The 26299-nt window shown below is 42.0% G+C and overlaps 1 long non-coding RNA gene across 3 annotated transcripts in view; it reads right to left on the bottom strand.

Moving 5' to 3' along the window:
- LOC127492783 (uncharacterized) overlaps window positions 1–26299 on the bottom strand; it is a 576898-nt gene that overhangs the window by 317663 nt on the left and 232936 nt on the right. For 2 of the 3 annotated variants that reach the window (XR_011381940.1, XR_011381939.1), the window contains one exon: window positions 14946–15781. The exons of the other annotated variant lie outside the window; for it this stretch is intronic. This is a non-coding gene — a long non-coding RNA (uncharacterized lncRNA). Of the gene's footprint in view, window positions 1–14945; window positions 15782–26299 lie in introns of those variants that run through there. 3 annotated transcript variants of the gene reach the window in all.

Here is a 26299-nt window from a genome sequence, read left to right as displayed (position 1 = left end):
ATAACCCAGATCATCTTATCTGATACAGACATCTGAAATAAGATTCTTTTTCCTTCTTTTGGAAATAGTGACCATATTCATTGAATGATCATTTTGAGAAAATCATTGTGCATATTTATCTTTAAAATGGACCATATCCCCAATTTAAAACATATTGTTTGAAATTTAATTGTCCTAAGCTCTTGGTATATATTGCCTCAATTAGTGCTAACAATGATACAAGGAGTACTTCAATGTGCAGATGAGGAACTGAGAACTCTGAGCCGGCCACTTGGATGCCCATCCCCACACACAGAGTAAGCAGTGGGGCTGCATTAAGGACTTGCACCTGTCAGAGGTCAAACCTTGCCTTTAAGCAACAGGAAGCTAAAAGTTTTTTTTTTTTTAATACAGTGCATATAAAAGCATGTCCACAAATAGACTTTGTTAAAAAAAATAAATAAAGGGACTAAACTCCAGGAAGCAGGGAGACTTGATTCCATCTGGATTAAAGGGGCTTATGGGAGTAAGCTGCTTTTCTGCAGGTGTGGAACATGCTTCTCCCTCTGGAGGAAGCAACATTCAGGTGCTACCTTGGAAGTGGAGGCTGTGCCCTCACCAGATACCAGATGCTGGTGCCTTAATCTGGGACTTCCCAGACTCCAGACCTGTGAGAAGCAAATTTCTATTACTTATAAATTCACCCAGAGCCAAGGACTGAGCAGAACTTCGTTCTCCAAACTCATTTAGATATTTTAACTGCAGTCAGATGGATTAAGGGTGGAGACATGGTCTAACTGGCATCTGAGAGGTGGATCTGGTGGGGAGGTATTTTTTTAATGTTTATTCTATTTGTCTGGTTGTGCTTTTTTGTTTTTGTTTTTTGACAGGCAGAGTTAGAAAGTGAGAGAGAGAGAGACAGAGAGAAAGGTCTTCCTTCTGTTAGTTCACCCCCCAAAACAGCCGCTACAGCCAGCACACTGCGCTGATCCAAAGCCAGGATCCAGGTGCTTCTCCTGGTCTCCCATGCAGGTGCAGGGCCCAAGCACTTGGGCCATCCTCCACTGCCTTCCCTGGCCACAGCAGAGAGCTGGACTGGAAGAGGAGCAACCGGGACAGAATCCAGTGCCCCAACGGGGACTAGAACCCAGGGTTCCAGCACCGCAGGCGGAAGATTAGCCTAGTGAGCCATGGTGCCGGCCATGTTTATTCTATTTGCTTGAAAAGCAGAGTGGCAAAGAGGGGAAGAGAGAAAGAAGGATATCTTCCATCTGCTGATTCACTCTGCCAAATGGCTGAATCAGCTGAGGCTGGACCAAGCCAGACTCAGGAGCTTGGAACTGCCTCCAGGTCTCCCACAAGGGTGGCAGGGACCCAGCACTCACAGCATCTTCTGCTGTTTTCCCAGGCTCATAGCAGGGAGCTGGATTGAAGGAAGAGCAGCCAGGACTCAATATGGTGTGTATACAGGATGCTGGCACCTCTCGCAGCTACTTAAACCTGCTCCACCACTTTGCAGGACCCAGGTGGTGGGAGGTCTTTAGGTCAGCATTGATTTTAGAGTTACTAATAAATTAGATCATCATGCCCTCAGAAGGTAATTCTCATGAGATGGTTGGTTATTTATTTATTTATTTATTTATTTTTGACAGGCAGAGTGGACAGTGAGAGAGAGAGAGACAGAGAGAAAGGTCTTCCTTTGCCATTGGTTCACCCTCCAATGGCTGCTGTGGCCGGCGCGCTGCAGCCGGCGCACTGTGCTGATCCGAAGGCAGGAGTCAGGTGCTTCTCCTGGTCTCCCATGGGGTGTAGGGCCCAAGGACTTGGGCCATCCTCCACTGCACTCCCGGACCATAGCAGAGAGCTGGCCTGGAAGAGGGGCAACCAGGACAGAATCCGGCGTCCTGACTGGGACTAGAACCCGGTGTGCCAGCGCCGTAGGCAGAGGATTAGCCTAGTGAGCTGCAGCACTGGCCAAGAGATGGTTGGTTATTAAAACTGACTTTGGTTCTCTTTCTGGCTCCTGGCTCATTATGTGATGGTTCCTCCATACCTGCTCTACCATTGCCAGCCTCCATCAAAAACCAGACTAGTGAGGCGCCTGGAGCTGAACTAAGAACCTCCAAACTGTAAGGCAAAACAACCCCTTCACATCCCAGGAAATCTGTCTCTGGGTATTTTAGCTATGGTAACAAAAGTCTGATTGATACACCCAGTCTGGGATATTTTGCTATTGCAATACAAAATAGGCTGAGACAGCATATATGCTTGTAAATCCAACATACGTAATAATCCAATTTTCCTGACACAACTTTAAAGAAATGTGTGGTAGACCTATTTTTCACAAGAGGAAACATTAACTTAAATAAGACTCTCTCTGCTCCCTTTTCAAACTCTCCTCACCCTTGGGTTCTAAACACACTTGAGCTCTCTCACATGAACTCTCCTCCCACAACACTTTCTCAACCAGGAGGGGTTTTTTTGGCTCTCACCATCAAGCTTTTGAAAACAACAAGTCATGTGTATCACCTCCAGTTAGGAAGTAGCAGTCAAGATTCCAACCCAGGTCAGACTGATCTCAAAGCCTGTAATCTAAGCCCTACTCCACCTGTCTGCCCATAGTTGTGTATTTCCATATCTTCTCTGACAGCACCAGCCATGTTAGCAGTGGGTTATGGAAACAGAAAAACAGTAGGTATTACCTCTGGCTTCTTGGGCAGACATTTAAATTAACCATATGTGGGGAGCAACTCGGACTAGACTAAGTTACTCGAATTAAGACTTACTCTACGCATCTGCTCTCCCACAATATGGCGCTGGGAGAGGAGTAAACAGCTTCTATGCAGCTGCCTCTCGCCAACTTGAGTGATGACCTGCAGGAGCTGATCCTGCTCCTGATTGGAGGAGAGCAGCGTACTCGGTGTGTGGGTAGCAGAGTTGGGATTGGTGGAAGAGGACTATAAAGGAGGAGAGAGACAACATGCACCAGGAACATCTAAAGGGAACACCTGAGCAGACCCCGAGAGAGCCGGCCGGCGGTGTGCCGCTCCCCCGCGGAAGTGGGGAAAGTGGCTAGGGGGAACCGCCCTTCCACGGAGGTGGAAGGGATGGTAGCCAACCCGGGAAGAACCAGCAGCAAACCCGGGAAGGGCCGAGCAGACAAAAGAACAGCGCAGGGTCCTATGTCGTTCCTCCACGAAGAGGGGGAGCGATAACCATGATGCTCACATTCCTTCGGGGTATTATTATTTAAAAACACTGCCTACAGCCACATTAGGAATTTCAATCAATCTTGAATGAATTTCTAAATTTGGATTTTATTTATTATATATGTCCAATGTTTAAGAATTTTTTTAAGATTTTATTTATTTATTTGAGAGGTAGATTTACAGATAGTGAGAGGAAGAGACAGAGAGAAAAGTCTTGCTTCCGTTGGTTCACTCCCCAGATGGCCACAACAGCCGGAACTGCACCTAGCCGAAGCTAGGAGCCAGTCTCCCACTTGGGTGCAGGGGCCCAAGCACTTGGGCCATCTTCTACTGCTTTCCCAGGCCATAGCAGAGAGCTAGATCAGAAGAGGGGCAGCAGAGACAAGAATCGGTGCCCATATGGGATGTTGGCACCATAGGGGGAAAATTAACCTACTGTGCCATGGGCCAGCCCCAAGAATTTTTTTTAAAAAAAGAAACTTTTAGGGGCTGGCATTGTTGTACAGTGGGTTAAGCCACCACCTGCAACAACAGCATCCCATAAGATCACTGGTTGAAGTCCCTTCTCTGCTTCTGATCCAGCTCCCTGATAACCCACCTGGGAAGACAGTGGAAGATGACCCAAGTGCTTGGGCCCTGGCCACCCATGTAGGAGACCTGAATTGAGTTCCAGACTCCTGGTTCAGCCTGGCCCAGCCCCAGCCATTACAACCATTTGGGAAATGAACCAGGAGATGGAAGATCTTTCTCTCCCTCTCCTTGTAACTCTGCCTTTCAAATAAATAAATTGTTTTTAAAAAAATACAAGATGACTCCAAAGCAGTTAATGGAAAAAATGAAATTAAAAGATCAGTTTATTTTTAATTAACTTTTAAAGCATTGTTTTAGCTGTCAGAGCACCAACAGGACATTTTTGGATATCTGAAATGCAATTTCTTTTGAATCTGTAATAGCCACCTCATATTTCAGGCTTGTGTTTAAGATAATAAATAAGTATCCCATTAAAAAAAATTCTCTGGGAGTAGATTGTTAGGAAAAGAGTTGCAGATTGGTGCCTCCTCACACAGGGCACCAAAATGTTTGGAAAAGAGTCATAGAATAGAGAGGAGGCAGTGCACGAATTTACAGCCAGACCAAATTTATTCAGAGAAAATAAATCCGCAGAAGTGAGTGACCAACTGCCTGCCTGTACACAATGGAGCATGTGACAGAAGGCCCTGACCCCAGGGGCTGGACCTTTTTAAGGAGGGCTAGGGCTGGGGGTGGGAGTAGGGGACAACACGCAGAGGGGAATTCTAAGAACTGGGCGAGGTCATGGGAACCTGGAAAAGAATGCAGGGTGGGGAATGAAGGTCATAGGGTGTGAGACCCAATTGAGTTTCAAGGGCAAGGAATACAGAGATGACCCAAGTCCCTAACACCCGCATGAGAGACTAAGATGGAACTCTAGGCTCTGATTTTAGCCTGACCCAGTCCTGGCCATTGCAGCCATACGAGGAGTGAACCAGTGGATGGAAGATCTTTTTCTCTGTCTCTCCCTCTCTCTCTGTCACTCTACCTTTCAAATAAATAAAATCTATCTTAAAAGAAAAAAATACATTATCTCATAGAAGTCTTTTTTGTACTCAGACTATAAATATAGTTCTAATCATTTACGTCATAAATATCTTTTATCTTCTAGCTTGACCTTTCAACTTGCTAATACTATCTTTTGATAAATAGCAATTTCTTTCCTTAATATGCTCAGTATCCTTACTTCATCCCTTGTCTGACTATATACTTAAAGATATATTTGCTATACTTTCGTGTAACATTTTGTATCAGGAGGGTTCTTCAATAATCCTATCTGCTATACTATCAGAAATATATGTATGCTATTTGCTTCTTCGTTTAGAACATAAAATCTATTTTTCTGGAGAAAGAATCATCAGTACATAGGTCACTTGTTTTCCCTTTCTTATTAGCCATAGTTAAAAATTTTTGTATCAGAATTTTTTGTGAGAGGAGAAAGAAAGAGAGCTTCCATCTTTAGGTTCATTCCTCTAAAGCCCACAATGGCTGGGCCAGGCCAAAGCAAAGAGCCAGAAACTCAACTCAGGTGCCCCACAAGGGTGGCAGCAATCCAATTAGTTGTACCATCAGGGCTACTTCCCATGGTCTGTGTTACCAGAAAGCTGGGATTAGGGAGCAGGAAACTGAACCTCAGGCACTCCATATGCCACAGGGGTGTCCTAGACCAAATGCCCACCCCTCTATTAGACATTTTTGAAGACACCTGTACGTACAGTCTTAGTTCTGTTATCCCTAAAGGGAAAGTCGTTGAATAAAACCTGTTTTGTCCGCTAAAATCCTCACTTAGTTCTAAAGCTCTTGGCCACTAACAACTCTCTTTGTTAGTGAGTTGTTAGTTAGTTGTTAGTCTCCTGCATGCACACAGAACCCTGGCTTCCTGCCCCAGAAATCCTGTTTCTTGTGAAATGTGTGGCCTGGAAATACAAGACCCATTTGGCAAAATTGTGACACATGAGAGAAGTTCATCTCTTCCCCTCCCTCGGGAAAGGCTGATTTGAGAAACAGTCACTCAAATGTCTTCTCAGAATACGGTCCTGCAAAATCATGAAATCAGTGGACTTTGCTACCAAGGGCGTGCCAGCTGTGTAATACATTCCCCAACAGTCTGCCTTCTCCCACATCCTGCTTCCTCGGGATTGCAGTCTCTAACAAACTGTTGCCACAGAAACACTTGCTCCGGCTCCAAGCTTTACTAGGCCGGTTATACAGCTACCTAAGCCTTCTACAAGTCAGATTCTTAGGTTAAACCTAACCATTGAGTAAACGCTCGCTTTCCTTTTTAATCTAAGATCCTGTGATTTTTTTTTTCCTTAACAAAAGACTGGTAATTCTACCCACTTATCATGATGTGAGGAAGAGGCATTGAAAAACCACTGAATGGGAAAGCAGTGAAAAGGGAAAACGACCCTTGGGGGTTGGGGTGAGTAACTGAGTGATGATGAAGTACAAATTGGAAAATGCTTGTGACCAATTAATTTCTTCAGTTACCAATAATTCTCAAATGTAATCATTCTGAAGTCAATTTGTTTAATGTATCAAAGACAGCAACAAAATAGATTACTTTGGCTTATGACTAGAAGGTACTGTCCATTACAACAGCCTCAAAAAAAAAATACATCTCCAATTTTTTAGACAATCACACTTAGATTTCCTACCTTTCTTATCATCTCAACCCAAATTTTGACTCACCAGCAGCAGGAAGAGGTTAAAAATCACAACCAAACATACCATAGTGCAAATTTCTTTCTTAGAGAAGATGTTGGGTCCCAAAGTGAAGACCTCAGAAGCAAAGTTTCTCTCATGCCCTGCCTGCCTGTCTTCTGTTCCCTTTCACTCCCCTAAAGTATGTCATAGAAACTAGAACCCTTTTCTTCAAGCAAGCCCTAAGGCCTAAAAATACCCTCTAGTCTCTCCCAGCTTCTCAAACACACACACACACACACGCACACACACATGCATCTATCAGTGGAGCTTGATGTAAGGAAACTTTCTGATCTATCTTATGTTGAAGGAAATAAACAAACTCTGTTAAAAGTTAATAAAATGTTTATCCAGAGTAGAATACAAGTGATCTAGTCTCCAGAGACATAAACCCAATGACTTTTTGATGAATCTCAGGGAACATTCCAAAGTGGTCAAATTCTGTTCAGAATTTATGCATTCCCTGACAGTAAATTTCCATTTCTCATTACACAGTGGACATACATTAGTTTTTCCTAAAAAGGCAGGCTTTGGGAAACCAGTGGTGAATTTTTCACAAGCTAGAGATTACTTTCTTTAGAACATGATTGGTAACGAACATCCTCAGAGATGAGATACCATCACAAAAAAAAAAAAAAAAAAAAAAGGAGGCCACTGAAAAGAAGGCTACTGATTAATTTTAAGAAAGATATTTCTGGAAATAGATAAGGAATGTACAGATACAAACAAAGGGTTTTGCACAATTGCTCCAGTTGTCTAGGACAAAACAGACCCTCCTGTGCACATCACACAAGTCAAACTGCCTGACGGATAAGATTAGTAGCTCTGCCCAGACACTCCTCAGTCAAGTCTCAGTGGATGATTCTCTTGAAAACTTTGCAGGCTTTTAGGGGTAATTTGTTTCCACTACTCTGATCATTGGCCATATGATCCCCATTTCAGAAGGGTTCTGCACCATACTCGGGAGAAGCGTTTTCTGAGTTCCAAATATGGTCCCGGGACTGCATGCGTGATAACGTTCTACTCCCAAAACCTAGTCCACACTTTCTGGATCAGTACCTTTGGCCTAGACCTTCCAACTACACATTTAACAACACTCTCAGGAAGCTTTCAAATAAAGATTCAGCAAAACTCTCAGGTAAACGCTTTTATACATCAAAGTTGTTAAGGACCATTCATTTACTTAAAGCTTCCTTCAAGTCACAGAGATTTTTACAATCATCAAACAGTGAGACAGAAGTTTGGCTCCCCTTATCACAGAGGCATCTTCCTGGGAGGCTATTTTGGGAATGGAATGAAGAGGCACTTGCTAGACTGGCAACAATTACAGTGGATCCCCAAAAGGCTTGGAATCTTGCATCAAAAGAAACTGGGATCAGTGCATTTTTTTGGATTAGCTTCAGAGGATATTTTTTTTTTTTCAAACCAAAAGCAAACCAGGATGTGTTTTATTGTGAAGTAGATGCACTGTGCTAGAAGATTAGTATTTTTCAGAGAAAACAGGTCTTCTGTTAGTCTTATTAATTTATTACCTATTTCCTTAAGATTTTTTTTCCTTCAAAACAAACTTTTACTGTCCAGTCACATGTTTTCTATATAAATTTAATTAAGTCATCAAGATTTCTAATCTTATAAAGAGAGAGAAACACACACACACACACACAAACATACAAATACAAAATGAGGTAGAAGAAAATTTCAAAGGTCATTTTTTCCCTGATTAAAATTCATAATAAAATTACAACAGCTATGTTTTTCATCAAGGAAGTATTTAAGCAGCTAATTTCTATATAAGTATATTCCATGCTAGTTTAATAAATTAGAGAAAGAAGGATAATCCTGTTAAAATGCAATTCAGAGGGAACAGTGGAAGAATAGCTATTAACATGTGAAAGCAACGAATGAATGTATTGAATAAAGAAACCCTATAAATTACTCTCAACTAACCAACAGAATTTAGATTTTTGTCATAATTTCAATAAGACTTACTTATGAGATAACCAAGCTCAAAATATTTTTTAATTTAAAAAAAAGTTTTTAAGAAACAGGAGTTTGCCTAGTGGTTAAAATATCAGCAATCCATGTTGGAGCACTTGAGTTCAAGTCCCAGCTCCGTTGCTTGATTCCAGCTTCCTGCTAACGCCCACCCTGGGAGGTAGCAGGTATTGGCTCAAAGCCTTGATTCCCTGCCACCTACGCAAGAGACCCAGGAATTCCTGGCTCCTGGCTTCAGTCTTGTTCAGCCCTGGCTATTGTGGCCATTTGGAGAATAAACCAGGAAATGGAAGAACATTTTCTCTTTTTCCCTTTCTCTCTCTCTCCCTTTCTCTCTCTCTCTCTCAACAAAATAAAAATAAATAAAAATAAATTTTTAAAATATATATTTTTGAAGGTGCCAGGCAAATTTTCCCTTGCACGTTTCAATGGTAGTTGAGTTCCACGGAAGCTTGAGGATAAGGGTGAGAATCACAAAACTATGAGGAAAATGGGACAAGGCCCTGTCCTTTTTGCTGGAACTGGAGGTTCTGCTAGGCTTACTCGTAGTTTTTCTGAAATGCCACACAGATGACCGTCACTGCCTACCAAGAATCCAAGGATAAATAATGAGGGTCATAGTTTTTCTCCCCCCTGATTTTATTCAATCACACTATTTTTGTCCTGAAAAATCTAATTAATTTTAGCTTTATCTACTTTTTGTAATTTTTCTCTTTTTTAAAAAGATTTATTTATTTATTTGAAAGCAGAATGACAGAGATAGAGAAGAAGAGACCGAGACAGAGAGAGAGCGATCTTCCATCCACTGGTTCACTCTCCACGTGGCTGCAACAGCCAAGGTTGGGGCAGGCCAAAGCTAGGAGCCAGAAACTCCATCTAGTTCTCCTGTGTGGGTAGCAGAGGACCAAACACTTGAGCCCTCTTCCACTGATTTCCCAAGAGCATTAGCACAAAGATGGAGCCAAAGCAGAGCAGCTGGGACTCAAACTGGCACTTCAAATTAGGATATTGGTGTTGAGGCAGCAGCTTAACCCACTGTGCCACAATGCCAGCCCCTATTGTTTTTCTTTTTTTTAACTGGTACATGAAAAGTTTATATTTTCCTGGGGTACCATGTGATACTTTGATATATGTATAACCTGTAACATCCAATCAGGGTAAACAAATAATAATCTATGGGTTCAAACAATTAGCATTTTTTGATACTGAAAACTGTCGCTCCCCCTCTTCGTGGAGGAACGACACAGGACCCTGCGCTGTTCTTTCGTCTGCTCGGCCCTCCCCGGGTTTGCTGCTGGTTCTTCCCGGGTTGGCTACTATCCCTTCCACCTCCGTGGAAGGGCAGTTCCCCCTGGCCGCATTCCCCACTTCCGCAGGGGAGCGGCACACCGCCGGCCGGCTTTCTCGGGGGCTGCACGGGTTCCCTTAGATGTTCCCCATAGATGTTCCTGGTGCATGCAGTCTCTCTCCTCCTTTATAGTCCTCCTCTGCCAATCCCAACTCGGCTGCCCACACGCCGAGTACGCTGCTCTCCAATCAGGAGCAAGTCCTACAGTTTATTAGTTGAACTGGAGGCAGCTGTGCGGAAGCTGTTTACTTCTCTCCCAACGCCATGTTGTGGGAGAGCAGATGCATAGAATAAGTCTTAATTTCAGTAACTTAGTCCAGTCCGGATTGCTCCCCACAAAAACATTCAAAATCCTTCCTCCTAGTTCTTTTCTAAAAAATAAACAGTATGTTATTATTACCTATAAACATCCTAATGTTCAATAGAATCTGAGAACTTCTTATTCCTATCAAACTATTGAGTTAAGGCATAATTTGGGGGGCTGCATTGTGGCACAGCTAGCTGAGCTACTGCTCGCGATGATGGCATCCCATGTGGGCATCAGTTCAAGTCCCACTGTTCCACTCAGCTCCAACTCCCTACTAATGCATCTGGGAAGGCAGCACAAGATAGCCCACGTGCTTGGGTCCCTGCCATCCACGTGGGAGACCCAGATGGAACTCCAGACTCTGGGCTTCAACCTGGCCAACCCCCCAGTTGTTGCAGCTATTTGGGAAGTGAACCAGAAGATGGAAGATCTCTCTTTCTCTGTCTCTCCCTAACTCTCTGTAACACTTTCTATCAAATATACAAAAATACATCTAAAAATACTTAATATATTCCACTTGCTTTAAAGAAGGAGAAGCAGCAGCTGTTAGAAACCCCAACTTGCCACTCCCCCTGCTCTGATCTGGACTTGTCATCAGCACTCGGGACCACGGGGGGACGGGAGGACGTGTGTCTACTTTCCCAGCCAGAAAGCTTCCCCTGAGCAGTGTGACCCGACAGAGATCCTGACATAATTTCATCTTCCCCCTTCCGTCAAGGCCTTATTAGGTTTAGCCTAAGTGGATAAAATTACAGCTCAGGAGAGGAAGCAGCACTCACCGTAAAAGGAAGCGTCTCTGCAGACATTCTGGGCTCCCCTTTTTCATGCCCAATTCTCTCTGGTTGCCTATCACTCTAGAGGAGGAAGCCTGTGTCTTGCTCTGGCCCCAGTATTCCAGTATCGATTGGCATTGAATCGCACTCCATCAGGAAATCACTGCACAGGGCAACGGTTTTGTTTTTTGTTTTTTTTTTTTTAAGTTTTACATAGGAGTCCCTGAATGTTAATTTATAAGATCTGAGAGTTAGAGTGGTGAAAAAGATTAAAAGTGGGGAAAGTTTCTTGCTTGGGGAAGATAAACAGCATATTAATTGTTGACAATCTTAGGAGGTTTTAGTACCAGGTTTTGATATCATAGGCAAAAAATATTCTCCAATCAGCCAAGCCGTGAGCAACAGGAAGGAGATGAGATGCTGCTCAAAGCAGTTTCAATTTTTCAGATACAGCCGCTATTTTTAGGTCATCATAATCACTTGGTGCTGCTTTCAGATGAACCTGGCAGGAAAGGCGGATGCTCCGTTTCTTTCTTTTATTTTATTTTTTTGATGGGTTTGGGATACACTACCTCCAAAACATGCAACCTTGGCACTTGGGAAAATAGAAACAGGCAGGTCCCCTCCCCGTCCCCTTGTCCTGTTCCCTTGAAGCAGGCCCTCAGACCTGGGAAGGTCACTGTCTGACTGCTGCTCACATGGAAGACTCCTGTTCCAGAGGTGACCTCCCGACAGCCACAGGAAGGGAGCATCCCTTCTCAGAGGGGCAGACGCAGAGAGATGGCATGAACAAGCAGGCCTGACCAAGACCCCCACCCAGTCTATCACTGTTAGATCACACCCCATTATCCATCACACTTCTCCGAGACTGCCCGCCCCACTCTTCATCAAACCCAGCACAAAAAATACCTATTTCCTTGCTTCTTTGGGTCTTCATTTCTGAAGGATCCTGTATCACATAAAGCTTTTAGAAATGAATCTCTTATTCTGTCTTTCGTTCTAGTGTCCTCAGGTATGAACTAAGCAATGGGAAAGGGAAAGAATGTTTTCCCTCTCCTAGAACCTCTTTATCTGCTTAAAGAAAGACTAGTATGCCTGAGGTGTAGGGCAGCTACCATCTCATGATAACATTTAGTGATTATAAATTCCACAAACCTGTAGTGCTCTTTATGGTGCCCATAACCAGGACTAGTAGCCTAAAAGTAAATAGAATCATAGCAAACAAAGATTTTTTATGATTTATTTATTTTATTTGAAAGTCAGAGTTACACAGAGAAAGAAGGAGAGGCAGAGAGAGAGAGAGAGAGAGAGAGGTCTTCCATTAGCCAGTTCACTCCCCAGTTGGCCGCAATGGTCAGAGCTGGGCCAATCCGAAGCCAGGAGCCAGGAGCTTCTTCCAGGTCTCCCACACGGGTGCAGGGGCCCAAGGACTTGGGCCATCTTCTACTGCTTTCCCAGGCCACAGCAGAGAGCTGGATGGGAAGTGGAGCAGCTGGAACTCAAACTAGTGCCCATATGGAATGCTGGCACTGTAGGTGGCGGCTTTATCCATTACACCACAGCGCCGGCCCCGATTTTTGTTTTAAAGAATATTTTTACAGTGATGTATCTTACCAGATGTTTGGTAATTCTTACCACCTAAAATTAAAAGAAGTCCACCCATATCTCTAGTATGTCTTTCTTTTCTAAATATTATTATTGTGATAGTCCTTGGTTGATCATTTCTTATAGAAAAAAATCTAACTTACACCTAAACTGATGCAGAAAAAATATTTTATGACAAAGTACAACTACCTGTAGCTTAGGGCTGTCATCTGTTTCAACATGGCTGTCTGAGTCTGTTTTACAAGCAGTTGTCATACAGAGTTCAAGGCATCTCCCCTAGTTTGCTGTTATAAACATTTATTCCTTTCCAAAAAAACTAATATCACACCCACTATGTGCCAGGACAGTGCTGGGGATTGAAGTTAACAATGAGAGAAGATGGGCATTAATTAAATAAATGCATTGTTCAGAAAACTCTCCCAGATGGTGTGTGACCCTAGCCTACTCCTGCCACCATGGTCAGCACCAAAGTCACATCAGATCAGTCCCCCTGAAGTCACAGAACTATCAAGTCTCCTTCAAAACAGAAAAGACAAAGCATGGAAACCTTCAAACTTGGAGTACTTCTAGTGCCTGCTTATTCTACTCCTAGAAGACCATTTCTACTTGTAACTTGCCATATGGGGCTAAGATTCATTATGTCTAAAAATCCTTATTTAGCTTCAGTCCCTTGGAGAAAGCACAGAGATAAAATAATATGCTCATCATCTAAGCAAAATGAAGGACACTTTTAAATCTGCCCCCAAGATAATTTAGCATTATTTCTCTTCCAGAGAACAAGGTCCATAGGTTCCACAGACAGCACTGGCCATAGGAAGTGCGACATTGAAGAAAAGTGGAAAAAAGGAACTACCTTGTCAGACTGAGCAGGATCTGCCTCCCCAAACTCACACAAATGTTTAAACCACAACATCTTTTGTTAATAGCTGATGCACTAAGGGTGAATACTTGATCCAATTATGGCCACTGGTAGGTGGGCCTGGTGGGAGATGCTTAGGTCACTGGGGCTTGCCCTCAGAAGGTAGTTCTTGCAAATAGGTCAGATTTACAAGCCAGGTGTGCTTCCTGGGTCTCTTTGCTCTTGATTCCCCATGTGAACCTCCACACATGCTCCACCACTGCCAGCCATGGCCAGCTTCCACCAGATCCCAGACTAATGGGACCACCCAAGCTTCCACTGTGACCCCCCAAGCTGCATGCCCAAATAAACCCTCTCCTTCCCTAGAAGCTCCTCTCTGCTTTGAAGTAGGAAAAGCTAACAGATGTAACCATTGTCTTCCCCAACCACCATCATTCCACAGCTTGCTCCCTACAGAAAAGCAATAGAAAGTGGGGTTGAACAAACCTGTGGAGGGACACATGGGGGTGATTTTACCTGAGGAGTCCTGCAGCAGGGAGAATCTCAGGAACGGAAGGCTAAGCAAAACCACTGTTCTTGTCTTACTTCTCCCACTCCCTCTACTGGAAACCAGGAGTGAAGTTAGGAACACGGTAGCACACAGGTCAATCTGAATTTCTATTCTTTGTGACAGCCATGTTTTATTTCCACTGAGCAACTTCCTCGCTCTGTTGTAAGTCTTCCTCCTCCTCTCTGGCAGCCAAGCCTTTCAGCATTTCACTATCTCACCTGAGCTGAAAAATCTGGCAAAGATAAGTGAGCCTGGGAAAGCTACACCACAAACAAGACACAAGGAATTCTGCACAAGGAATTCTAAATTTTTTTCTGGGATCGAGGGAGATAACCAGAAAGTCACAAGACAGTGCCTCACAATTTTAGCTTCTCCACAGAAATTTTCTCTTCAAATTATGGTTTAATGTTATGTCTTCACTTTGTTTTTGTTTTGCTTTTTTTTTTTTTTTACAGTGAGTGGACATCAGAAGCAAACATCTAAATGTAGAAAACTTTTTGATTTCCACAAAGTCACTGTTGAAAACGTTTCCTATGGTAGTCACTGGTGTTTTTCACACAACCTTACACACAAAGACACATGGCACAAGTACTGTCCCCACCAGAAATAACAGTCATACTGCTCAGGAATTCCCCAGCACTCTCAGACAAGGAGCACACCACCATCCCCTCCTGAGGCCTTGGCAGTTGCAAGATGAGGAAGCAGAACAAAGCAGAATTTCCATTCTCTGAGGCTACTCCCCTCTGCCCATCTGTCCTTCCTGAACAACAGATGAATGTTCCTTTGAGGCATCCAGATGCACAGATGGCAGACATCCTTATACGAGGTGCACAGCTAAACCAAAGAACCAAAGAACGTGCAGGGAAGAAAGCATCCATACCCGTACAAGGGGAGTCGCTGAGGTTCTCCAGACTGCATTGTTCAGAACAAGGAAAGAACCGTCTGGGCTTTGTACACATGGGGCCAGGATCCACCCAGTGCAGAGCTGGGTCTCTCAGCACCATATGAGGGGCTCAAAGGCGATTCTCACAGGTACTGACTCACATGCTGCTTTATTTTCCTTTATTTTATTTAAAAAGATGCTCCTAAAATTGATCCAGAAAAAGTTCCTTCAGCATATGATAAAGGAGGAGGAAGTAGAGGAGGAGAAAAGCGGAAGGAAGGGAGGGAGGGAGGAATGGAGGAAGGGAAAGCTTGGGAAGGGGAACATAAGGAAGGTAAGGCTCTGTAGGTAAATGGAAAAGAAAGTAGAGTTAGGGGCTCTAAATCAGCTGTAAAGAGTGCACAATAACCATCCTAGTTGTCAAGCTAGAATATGAGCTTGGGGAGCCGGTTTTGTGTGGGCAAGACAAAGTAGACTGGAGAAGGATGAAGAGCGAAAAGAAAAGAGAAAACAAAGCCCAGACAGGCAGCGCGGAGGGAGACGGGCCCGGGTTGTGGGGTCCCGGAGCGCCGGCCGTGCCACGTGCTGCTGTTTTGTGAGAGCGACACCCGTCTCCTCCAGTCGCCGTCGCTGCATCGGGCTCCCATCTGAGCGGCTCCGATAGACAAAGCTGTAAAGGTTCAATTCGGGGATCCCCAGTCTGCGGCTGTCTGGTGAGACTTCGGAGCCTTTAGGAGCACGCTCAGGTGCTGGGGTTTTAGGCCCTGCTCCTTGCCTTCACGTGTGCTGGCCCAGCGCTGGCTGTTGAGGAGATCCTGAAGCAGAGGGAGGGTGTCTCCCACAGTGCTGAACGCCGCTGTCGACGTCCTCTGAGTCTGCCTGGTGCTGGGAGTAGCGTCCCAGCATAACCTCTTAGTGCAGAAGCAATGCTGCAGTTCTGTTCCGGTCTTCCTGGTGCATGTGCGGAGAACAGCCCATCGCTCACTGTTGACTGCGGATTCTAACAATAAATGCAGCGCAATGGAAAAAAAAAAAAAAAAGGAATATAAGCTTCTAAACAATCTTAAATCCAAGGAATAAATACACTTGAGTAAAACAACAATGATGCTATTAGAAAACAGTGTATCAGAATGAAAGGATTCTGTAGGTGGGGAGGATCCTTTTAAAACATATATTTATTACATCTTATTTGTAGCCGGCGCCGCGGCTCACTAGGCTAATCCTCTGCCTTGCGGTGCCAGCACACCAGGTTCTAGTCCCGGTCGGGGCGCCGGATTCTGTCCCTGTTGCCCCTCTTCCACTCTGCTGTGGCCAGGGAGTGCAGTGGAGGATGGCCCAAGTACTTGGGCCCTGCACCCCATGGGAGACCAGGAGAAGCACCTGGCTCCTGGCTTCGGATCAGTGCGATGCGCCAGCCGCGGCGGCCATTGGAGGGTGAACCAACAGCAAAAAGGAAGACCTTTCTCTCTGTCTCTCTCTCACTATCCACTCTGCCTGTCAAAACAAGTTATTCAATCCAGGGTCATTTAACCCTTAAGCAAATTAACAATACAGAGCATATTACTTAGGATTAGATTGAACTACCAGTTACAGAAAACCCACAATTCCATCCAAAAGATGGAAATTATAATAGAAATTACAATTATATATAATAGAAATAATAATATATAATAAATAAAATATAATAATGTAAATATTATTTTATATAATAATATTATATATAAAATATAATAGAAATTATAGCAGAAAACCCAAGGCTATTTTAGCAGTTCCGGCACCATCAGGAGCTCTAAGCTCCTTCTGTCCTACGGCTCCTATCTTGCGGTCCAGGGAGGCTGATCCAGTTCCAGTCATTATGCCCACATGCTGGTCAATGAGAAAGAGGAAACAGGAGACAGAAGGGTGCTGCGGCCTGAGGACACTTCCTCCAAACTGAACAGATCCTGTTTCCCAGTGGCCACAAGTGAGTCCCACTGTTACACCAGGCTGCAAACGAGGTGAGGTGTCTGTGTTCTGGCGACCACGTGTCCAGCTAACATTGCAGGTGAGGTTGCTGTATTCCATGGAGGATAAGTTGTACACACAACTCTGTCTCTTCCACAGCAAGAACATTTCGCACCTTTTGAAAACATTGTAAATACATTGAAGCAAAAATGATCTACCAGGGAATTTAGGCCTGAAAAAATCAAAATTAAAATGTTTCCAAATCGATAGCCACTTAGTTTTTAGCTGTTGTGTAAGACATTCTAGGACCTTGGTCACCTATGGATAGTTAGGAAGAGGAGAGAAGCTGGAATGAAGCAGAGCTCTGCTGCCCGGGGCTGCTGGGAACGGTCTCTGTGCAATTCTCCCAGCAATAGGTGCTGTACTGCCAGGGAGTCAGGGGAATCTAAGCAGTGTCTAACGTGGCAAGGTCATTGCCAGGTGGAGCCATCAGTGCTGTAAGAAGGTCCAGTTCCACAGCAGCACTCTGTCTCCTTCTGTAAGTGGTGGAAGTTACTTGTAGAGGCATTTTGGAGTGAGAATTGGGCTTGACAGACAGAATCCTGTCTTCCCAGAGAAGATATGATAATTAGATGGGGCACAAATGAAAATTTTAATTTAAAAGATACTGGTATACTAGTCAGAGGAACCACACACATTGCAGGAGTGCTGCTTAACTACACATGTTTCATCATTAGTATCAAAAAAAAAAAAAAAGGTCTTTAAAGGTCTTTAGAACGACTCTACTATCCTATACCCATCCACGCTGATTGCTTCTTCCTTCATTATTAAATGATCTGATTCTGCAAGATTATCATTTGTGAAGTCTCCAGTGTCATTTTCTTCATCTTCATAAAATCTTGGTCTTTTGGAGGACTTGACATTTTCCTGGGTGATCAATTATCCCTGCATCTGTACTATATTATCAGGTAACAACAAGAGACGCACTATGCTAGCTGGTGCTATGTGCTAGCTCATTTTGCAAGGAGATAGATGGCTATCTTTTCAAGTGTTTGGCTTATTACAGAATATTTTTGTGAAGTGACACCAATCAAAACTTTGACTGAAGCTACCTGGAGAGCAAACCTGTGGATAACTCAGATATGATTAGAATATTTTAGGAGGTAAAGACCAAGGCAGAAGTCCCTACCTACAGCAGGCTGACCCGGGAGGCGCTGAATGTGAGTCTGCACCACCACAACAAACTACACAAACTCAGCAGCTAAATGAAATATCTATCTAAAGTCTCAGAGTTCATCCATGCTGCAAATCTGGACCCAGTGTGCCTGAAACAAGTTCTCTGCTTAGGTCTTACAAGGCCAAAGTCAAGGTATCAGCTGACCTGGGCTCACACCTGTAAGGCCTGGGGTGAGGGGAGAATGAACTTCAAGGCTCATGGTTGCAGGGGCTCTGATTTCCTTGCCGGCTATCATGTGAGGGTTGTTCTCAGCTTCAGTGCATTCATCCCAACATGAAATTAACTTGGCCACTTACAAACAATTTTACCATCTGAATCTCTCCCCCAGTAGAATTTTACCTCTACAAGAAAAGGGACCTTATCCATTTTATCTTTGGATCAATAGTCCCTGGCATGACTATGAAAATATGAATACTTTTTAATTTAATGAGTAAAATTTGTAATCTATATAACTCTATTAAAAATTTGTTTTTAATCATAATTGCCAGAATTTTTTTTTTTTTTTATCTATTGACAGGTAGAGTTATAGACAGTGAGAGAGAGAGAGAGAAAGGTCTTCCTTCCGTTGGTTCACTCCCCAAATGGCCGCCACGGCCGGAGCTGCTCCGATCTGAAGCCAGGAGCCAGGTGCTTCTTCCTGGTCTCCCATGCGGTGCAGGGGCCCAAGCACTTGGGCCATCCTCCACTGCCTTCCTGGGCCACAGCAGAGAGCTGGACTGGAAGAGGAGCAACCGGGACTAGAACCGGCGCCCATATGGGATGTCAGTGCCGCAGGCAGAGGATTAACCAAGTGAGCCACGGCACCGGCCCCCTGCCAGAATTATTTTAAGTATGTTTCTTCATTATGCTATATATCTCTTAAGCTTCTGCTTGTTTCTCTGAATTCTCTTAATTTTTTCTTATAATAACTACTAGGAGAGCCATGTTCTAGAGGATTTCATAAAAAGGTGAAAAGGCTCAATAGGCTAATCCTCCACCTAGCGGCGCCGGCACACTGGGTTCTAGTCCCGGTCGGGGCACCGGATTCTGTCCTAGTTGCCCCTCTTCCAGGTCAGCTCTCTGCTATGGCCCAGGAGTGCAGTGGAGGATGGCCCAAGTGCTTGGGCCCTGCACCCCATGGGAGACCAGGAGAGGCACCTGGCTCCTGCCTTCGGATCAGCGCAGTGTGCCAGCCGCGGCAGCCATTGGAAGGTGAACCAATGGCAAAGGAAGACCTTTCTCTCTGTCTCTCTCTCTCTCACTGTCCACTCTGCCTGTTAAAAAAAAAAAAAAAAGGTGAAATGGAAATGGTGAAGTTTATTTTCAATGAGTCAAATAAATAAGTTAGCACACATTCATTTTAAGATTTGAAGTATGTGAATGGCTTGTGACAATTAGTGTCATTGCTTTACCAGTGTTTTAGTGTTTCTAAAAGCAATTACTGACCAAAAATTATCTTTTTATTTGAATGATAGCATCTGTTCAAATAAGACTAACAGAAGTCTAATTTTATCTGTGGGGGGGTTTTAAAAGATTCATGGAAAATGTATATTATGAAGCCACTGTAGATGGATTTAAATTTTATTCACAAAAAAACCAAACTTATCTTTTCATTCAGTTTTCCTTGAAATTTTTGAAGTGTTCTCATAGTCACATATTAAAGTTTTTTAAGGACTAAAATTATTTTGTAATATTTTTATATGATTTTTCCAATGAGTCATTTGAAATGTGTATGCTTTCTTTCTTACAGGACTCTTTTTGGGCTAAAGTATCGCATGTTTATTTGTAGAAAACAAATGCAGTGTTTTAAGGTCATGAATGAATCTCAGATTTCTATCTGGCGGAAAAATGTTATATGTAATCAATTTTGTTCTGGGGTATTTATTGTGGTAAAAAGGCTTTGGAACTATACTTCTTATGTCTCTAATATACCCTGATATTTTTCTGAATTATAAAATGAGACCATGTGACACCCAAAATATACCTTTCAATGTCAGTGTGACAAATGGCAAATTACAGGATGCCAGTGACCTCTGTCTCTCCCTCAATTCTTTCCATGTGCATATGCACGTACACACACACACGGGCATGCGTGCGTGCGTGCAAACACACACACACACACACACACTAGTCTCCATGCATTCCTATACTTAGAAAGGACTTGCTGGCTCATTTAATAAAATCATACTCAATCACCACGTAAAGAGGGGCAGCTAGATCTCAAAGTCCAAGCTGCTCTCTGCTGAGATCACCTATTTCAATCCCGAAACATACGGGTTTGATTTTATTCAGAATGTACAAATGTCATTGTGTCCAATGGCAGAAGTGGGATCAATTCAGGGGGGAATCCTAGCAATACTTCAAGCCAAAGATAATCAGGGCAAATTATGAAACCAGAATATCTACGTGTGTGTGTGTGTGTGTGTGTGAGTGCAATAAACAACAGGTGACTCCCCAGTACTCATTATTCTCACTTAGAAATGGGCAGTCTCTGGGGCCAGTACTGTGGTGCAGCAGCTTAATGCCCTGTCCTGAAGCGCCAGCATCCCATATGGGCGCTGGTACGAGTCCTGGCTGCTCCACTTCCCATCCAGCTCTCTGCTATGGCCTGGGAAGGCAGTGGAGGATGGCCCAAGTCCTTGGGCCCCTGCACCCACGTGGGAGACCCGGAAGAAGTTCCTGGCTCCTGGCTTCGTATCAGCTCAGCTCCGGCCGTTGCGGCCAATTGGGGAATGAACCAGCGGGTGGAAGACTCACTCTCTCTCTCTCTCTCTCCCCCTCTCCCTCTCCCTCTCCTCTCTCTGTGTAACTCTGACTTTCAAATAAATAAATAAATATTTAAAAAAAAAAGAAAGAAATGGGCAGTCTCAAACCTACTGGGGCCACTGGTGTTCGTGAAGAGGGGACCATGGGTCTTCCGGGAAAGAGGAGACACTCTCCTCCACAAGGAAGCTTCCAGATATAAGGAGGGGATATCACCCCAATATGAAGTCAACCCTAAGGATGACAAAACAGAGAAAGCAGAGGAGCCTGGATGCTTGAAATGACACAATTTAAGTACCAATCACTCCACATCTGAAGCCTTCCCACATTCCAGATTTCCAACTAAAAGAAAAGCCCTTGTTTAACCACGTTGAGTTGCAGCTTTTGCTTACTTTCACTTCAATTATAAATGGCATACCAACCAGAAAGGACCTAAAGAACAATCCTTGTTTGTCATAGTTTACATAGAGAATCAGGGCTGTCTCCCATGGCTCATCTAACTACAGTGTAAGCAATGATATCCACAGTGACCCCAAGGTAGAACAAATCCTGAAATAACCAAGGCAAATGTGTTGTTTATAGAATGCAATTTTCTTGGATTCTATTTTTTAACTGGTAAGCTTAACAATTTAATTTTTAAATGAGGGTGTAGTTATTATTCAGAGAAAACCATGCTTGATATTCAAAGCACATGTTTAGCTCTAGTGGTGCCAGTGCATTAGAGACCTCAGTGGGCAAACAAGCCACCTTCATGTACCAAGGCCAGCCTTGCTGATGGACTCAATTGCTCTTAGCTAAAATATCAAAGGGTAAGCAACAGAGAAAGATCTTTAATCATGTGTTGTTTTTTTATAACATCAATCAAGCAAACAGTACAGCATTGCACAGATGGGGAGAGAGGGTGGGAAACAGGAAGCAAAGTGTCTAATGTTCAAATATTGTTTTTCTTTCTCTAACTTAGGAAAGCATCGATTTTGGGAAGGAAATTTTCAACCCAGAAACACCATGACTCTTTACAAGTAGCTGGAATGAGCACAAAGAAAGAAGATTCAGAAATACTTTTTCTGGAACCAAGTGTAAAACAAACAAACAAACAAAAAACTCTGGCTAAAGTTCAGACTCAAAGTCTAACTCAAGAACTCCCTTGAAAGGAGATATTATAATGACCATGTATCATGAACTAGAACTGATGGTAATAGCTTCAAATGTTTCAGCTGTTTTTGTACTTATACTTATGTAGGGAAGTTGCTTGCCCCTGAAATCAAACTAAAGAATCAGCTTCTACTTAGGAAAATATTTTCAACACATTTTAATTGTGTGATTCATAGAGGTCTAGACAAATAACTTTTTAATATTCTAGTTTCTAGGCTATATAGATTCTTGTTAAAATAGGAACTTCAACATATTTTTCTATCCAATAATTAGCAGAAAATATTTTTAAAAAAAATAACAAATAGCATAGACAAACTGAAAAAAAAAATGGAGGTAGATCACAAAAACAGAAAGGAATATCTAAGTGGTTTACATGTGGTAGAGCCAGAAAGGAGGGCAGAAAGTGTTATTGTTTCTAAGATGTCATTGGATCCCTCTAATCCCCAAGATTTAAAAAAAAAGCTCACACCAGTCAGAAAGCCTCATATGCAATTTCAATTTCTGATTTGATCTTTGTTAAAGTAATTATCATCCATTGTCTATGTACTATTACTACGTTTCCTACTCAATCCAGTTGCCTCGTCTCACACTGTCCAAGTCCACACTAGTAACACCCAAAGTAATCGATCTAAATGCATATTTCCCACCTTTTTTTAAATCTCCAATGACTTTCATTGCTAAAACAATAAATCCAAGCCCTTTAGAGTGCAATACCAGACTCTTTATTATCTACCCTTACTTCACAACTCCAGCTTCATTTCCTACCACACTTGGATCACACTTAATATTTTATAAACTCCAAAATGACAGCAGGTCCCCACATGTTTAATCATCTTTAGTGCCTCCTCAACATTGCTGGCTATGCCCACACTAACTTGCCCTTAATTTTCCTTTGGAGATTTCTCTGGATGTATTCAAATCCATGTGTCATTATTTCTCTGATGCCCACTTTAACAAATCCTGGAAGTTAAGACTTACGCCTCTCTCGGACACAAAATCAAAGCACCTAACAGTCATGACTTTAACAGCCTGAAGAATTTAATATATATGTTAATACTAAGCCACATGTAGATTTGCATATTAAATAAATGTCTTTTATTTTAATGTAAAAAAGTACTTATTACTGTTAGGCTGTCATTAGAATTATTGATATTTGAGATAAAGTTAAGGTTTTATGGCATTTCTTATATCATTTACAACTGATCAGAATATAGAGATGCCCAACATCTGCCCTGTATACAGTGATTATACTACCAATTATCTTACAATAGAACATTAATTTCTTGAGAGAATCTTCACAATTATCTTTTAGATTCTTTTCTTAAAAATGTGATCCTGAACAGTGAAATGAAATGCCCAAGATCAGATAACCAGTTACAGCCAAAATCAGAAAGATTCAATAGCATTTACAGGCAAAGCCAAAAAGGGGGAATTCTTTCCTGAATCCTAGTCCTATGCACTTGTCTGAGGTTTGGGTACCAAGTGCTACCTTAGACGATATGTCCAGCTCCTCATTCCACCTCCCATTTTAAGTCCTCCCTCACTTTTTGTGTGAGGAAAGTCAATCTTAAAACTTGGTGTTAAGTGAGTGCAGTGGTGTTCATTAGGAGGGTTTCAACATATGTAAAGAAGTATAGAGGCAGGCGTTGTGTCACAGTGGGTTAAGCCACTGCCTGTGGCACCGGTATCCCACATAAGCATTCAAATCCCAGCTCCCCCACTTTCAATCCAGATCCCTGCTAATGTGCCTGGGAAAGCAGAAGAAGATGGCCCAAGTACTTGGGCCCCTGCACCCATGTGGGAGACCCAGATAGAGTTCCAGGTCTCTATCTCTCTGTCTCTCTCTCTCTTTCTCTGTAACACTGCCTTTCAAATAAATAAGTTAAATAATAAATAAATTAAATCTTTTCTTAAAAATAGATGCATAAATATTTGCTCAGATACATTCTCCATGTTTAATTTTGTTGGATCAACTGTCTTTGCAGAATTTTCTAAACCTCAAGGTCATCTTGAACTCAGTACTTGTTAACACAAAAATGGAACATAGATTCAACGATAAAAGTTTTAGAAGTTTAATGCATTGAATTTCTATACTTCTGCAAGTGTACAGTGGTATATGTGTGTGTTTCTATGTTCAGCTTAAATTTTGGATAAGGCATGTATACACACATTTTCTTTTCATTATTAAACTGCTAATATACTATATTACTGTTCTGTACTTTGCTATTTGTAGTTCATGTGTCTTTATGGTCTTTCCATAATGGTATATTAAAAAAAAAGCTTTGTTCTTTTTAAATGTTGTATAGTATTCCACCATACAGCTCTATCAGAGTTTATTAAAGCAGTTCACAATTATAAGTATTTACATTGTATGTACCTTTTGTTATCACCACAGATAAACATAAAGTTCATGTCGTAAAACTGTGAGAATAGCTGCAGGATGAATTTCCAGTAGTTTAATAGTGAGATTACAGAATGAATCCACTAGTAATTGTGATACATATACATATGTCAATTTTCCCTCTCTAGGAGGTGTACAACCTTGTATCATCCAAGCCTTAAATGGAAACAATTACATCTTCACAAAGATGTGACAACAGTATATTATCAAACTGTTGTGGCTTTGCCTAACTTATAAGTGACAAAATGTTATTTCAGTCCTGTTGATTACCTTTATCTTATTAGGAATAAGGTTGCTTTTTTTTTTCATACGTTTAGAGACGTTTATTTTTGTGTGTGTGTGTGTGAACTATTAATGCAGACTTTGGCACAATTTTCTACTAGATGATTGGTCTTTTCCCATTTGTTCTTAGAATGTTGATATTAGGGAGAGTAGCCCTTATTTTGATGGTGTGACTTAAAAAATCATTTCTTATTACTGTTATTTACATTTTGAATTTGCTTGTGTTAGTTTTGCCTCATGGCCTGTTTTAACTTTTTATTTAGTATAACTTATCCATATTTTCCTTTCCCACCTTCTGAGTTTTGTATTGTTAGAGATGCTTTCCCTACATCAAGTAAAGCATACTTATTCCATTAATTCTTTTCATATTTTTATAGAATTATATTTTGATGGAAATATCTGGTCCATTTATAATTTGTTCTGGTGTGAAGTATGGAACCAATTTTATTTTGTTTCCAGATGGCCACTGACTTATCCCAATACTATTTCTTTTCCACACCAATGTGACTATTCTTGTAGGGGATGTATATGTATTTAGCTGGGCGAGAATGGAAATAGAACCTTATTCATACTGATGCTTTCCCAATCTGTGCAGTAAATGTTGGTTGTAATAATTTGCCTTCCTGAGCTGTCTCATACTATAAAACCATCAATCAAGGGGACAATTTATTAAAATTTTACAAAAAGGGCCATGCTGTGCATATGGTTGCATTGCACATTAGATCTAAACAATGGTGCTCAGGACCGGGTCCTGCATTGGAAGGACTATTACACCTTCCAGTGATGGATACATGGAAATCAACACAAAACAAGCCAAAGACATCCCACTACTAACACAGATTTGTATCAGCATTGTCACTTCAAAAATGGCAATATGTTGATACATTTTCAAGGTCCAGTCTAAATATTTACATTAACATCAACATTTGAAAAATATAGTAAACTTTGTCCAAATATTACTATCTCTAAATTAGTAGAGCCTGTAACTGAAAAATTCCATAACAGTGAGTTATACAACTAATCTTGAAGCAGCAAGTCTTCTAGAAAACATAGGAGTTACATTTTGCTGATATAAAAAATTTTTATAGTGTTTTCAAGCAACTAAAAGTGCAATCACTGTTCAAATGTTAATAGGATAACAACAAAAGGTGTGCCATCACGAAAGAAGACATTTTTATTCCCTACAATAATTCAGGGTAAAAATACAGTGTTGAAGCTATACAAGCTAATAGTGTTGAAGCCAAGTGATAGAATGGTAAGGGCCTCTCTCATTTTAAGAATCTCCTAATGTCACATTCAAAGACTCAGACATCACAGAGCTGGAGGGGCTTTTGTAGGTTTCTTATCCCTTTGAATCCTTTGGAGACTGGGGCACATGATCTGGCAACCAGATGTAGAAATGTTTAATAAGCAAAGAGTTACCTGCAGTCAGAAGGGACAGAAATCTGTGTTCTTAGCAAATGAGTTGACAGAAGTGAAAATTTAAAGGTTAAGCAGGTTACTATTGAAGTCAAATACAGACTGAGTAAAGAAAAAGTGAATTATAGTCACAATGTTCACTAGCTTTGCTTTGCAGCCATTTGAGATCATTGTTTCTTCTTACTAAGGTAAAAGGATAACAAAGCAGAATTTCTGTAACTGAGTTTCTACCCTAGTCATACTTTGAAAATTGACTTCTAGCAGAAAAATACATTTATGTAATCCCAAGACATCAATTGGTTAAAGGCAGATGAGTAACTTTCCCCCTCTGAGGGCAATTT

This window comes from Oryctolagus cuniculus, chromosome 14 (genome assembly GCF_964237555.1).
Source record: "Oryctolagus cuniculus chromosome 14, mOryCun1.1, whole genome shotgun sequence".
NCBI classification, from domain to species: domain Eukaryota; kingdom Metazoa; phylum Chordata; class Mammalia; order Lagomorpha; family Leporidae; genus Oryctolagus; species Oryctolagus cuniculus.
The sequence above is the reverse complement of the archived record's forward strand: the minus strand, read 5'-3'. Positions and strand labels throughout refer to the sequence as shown.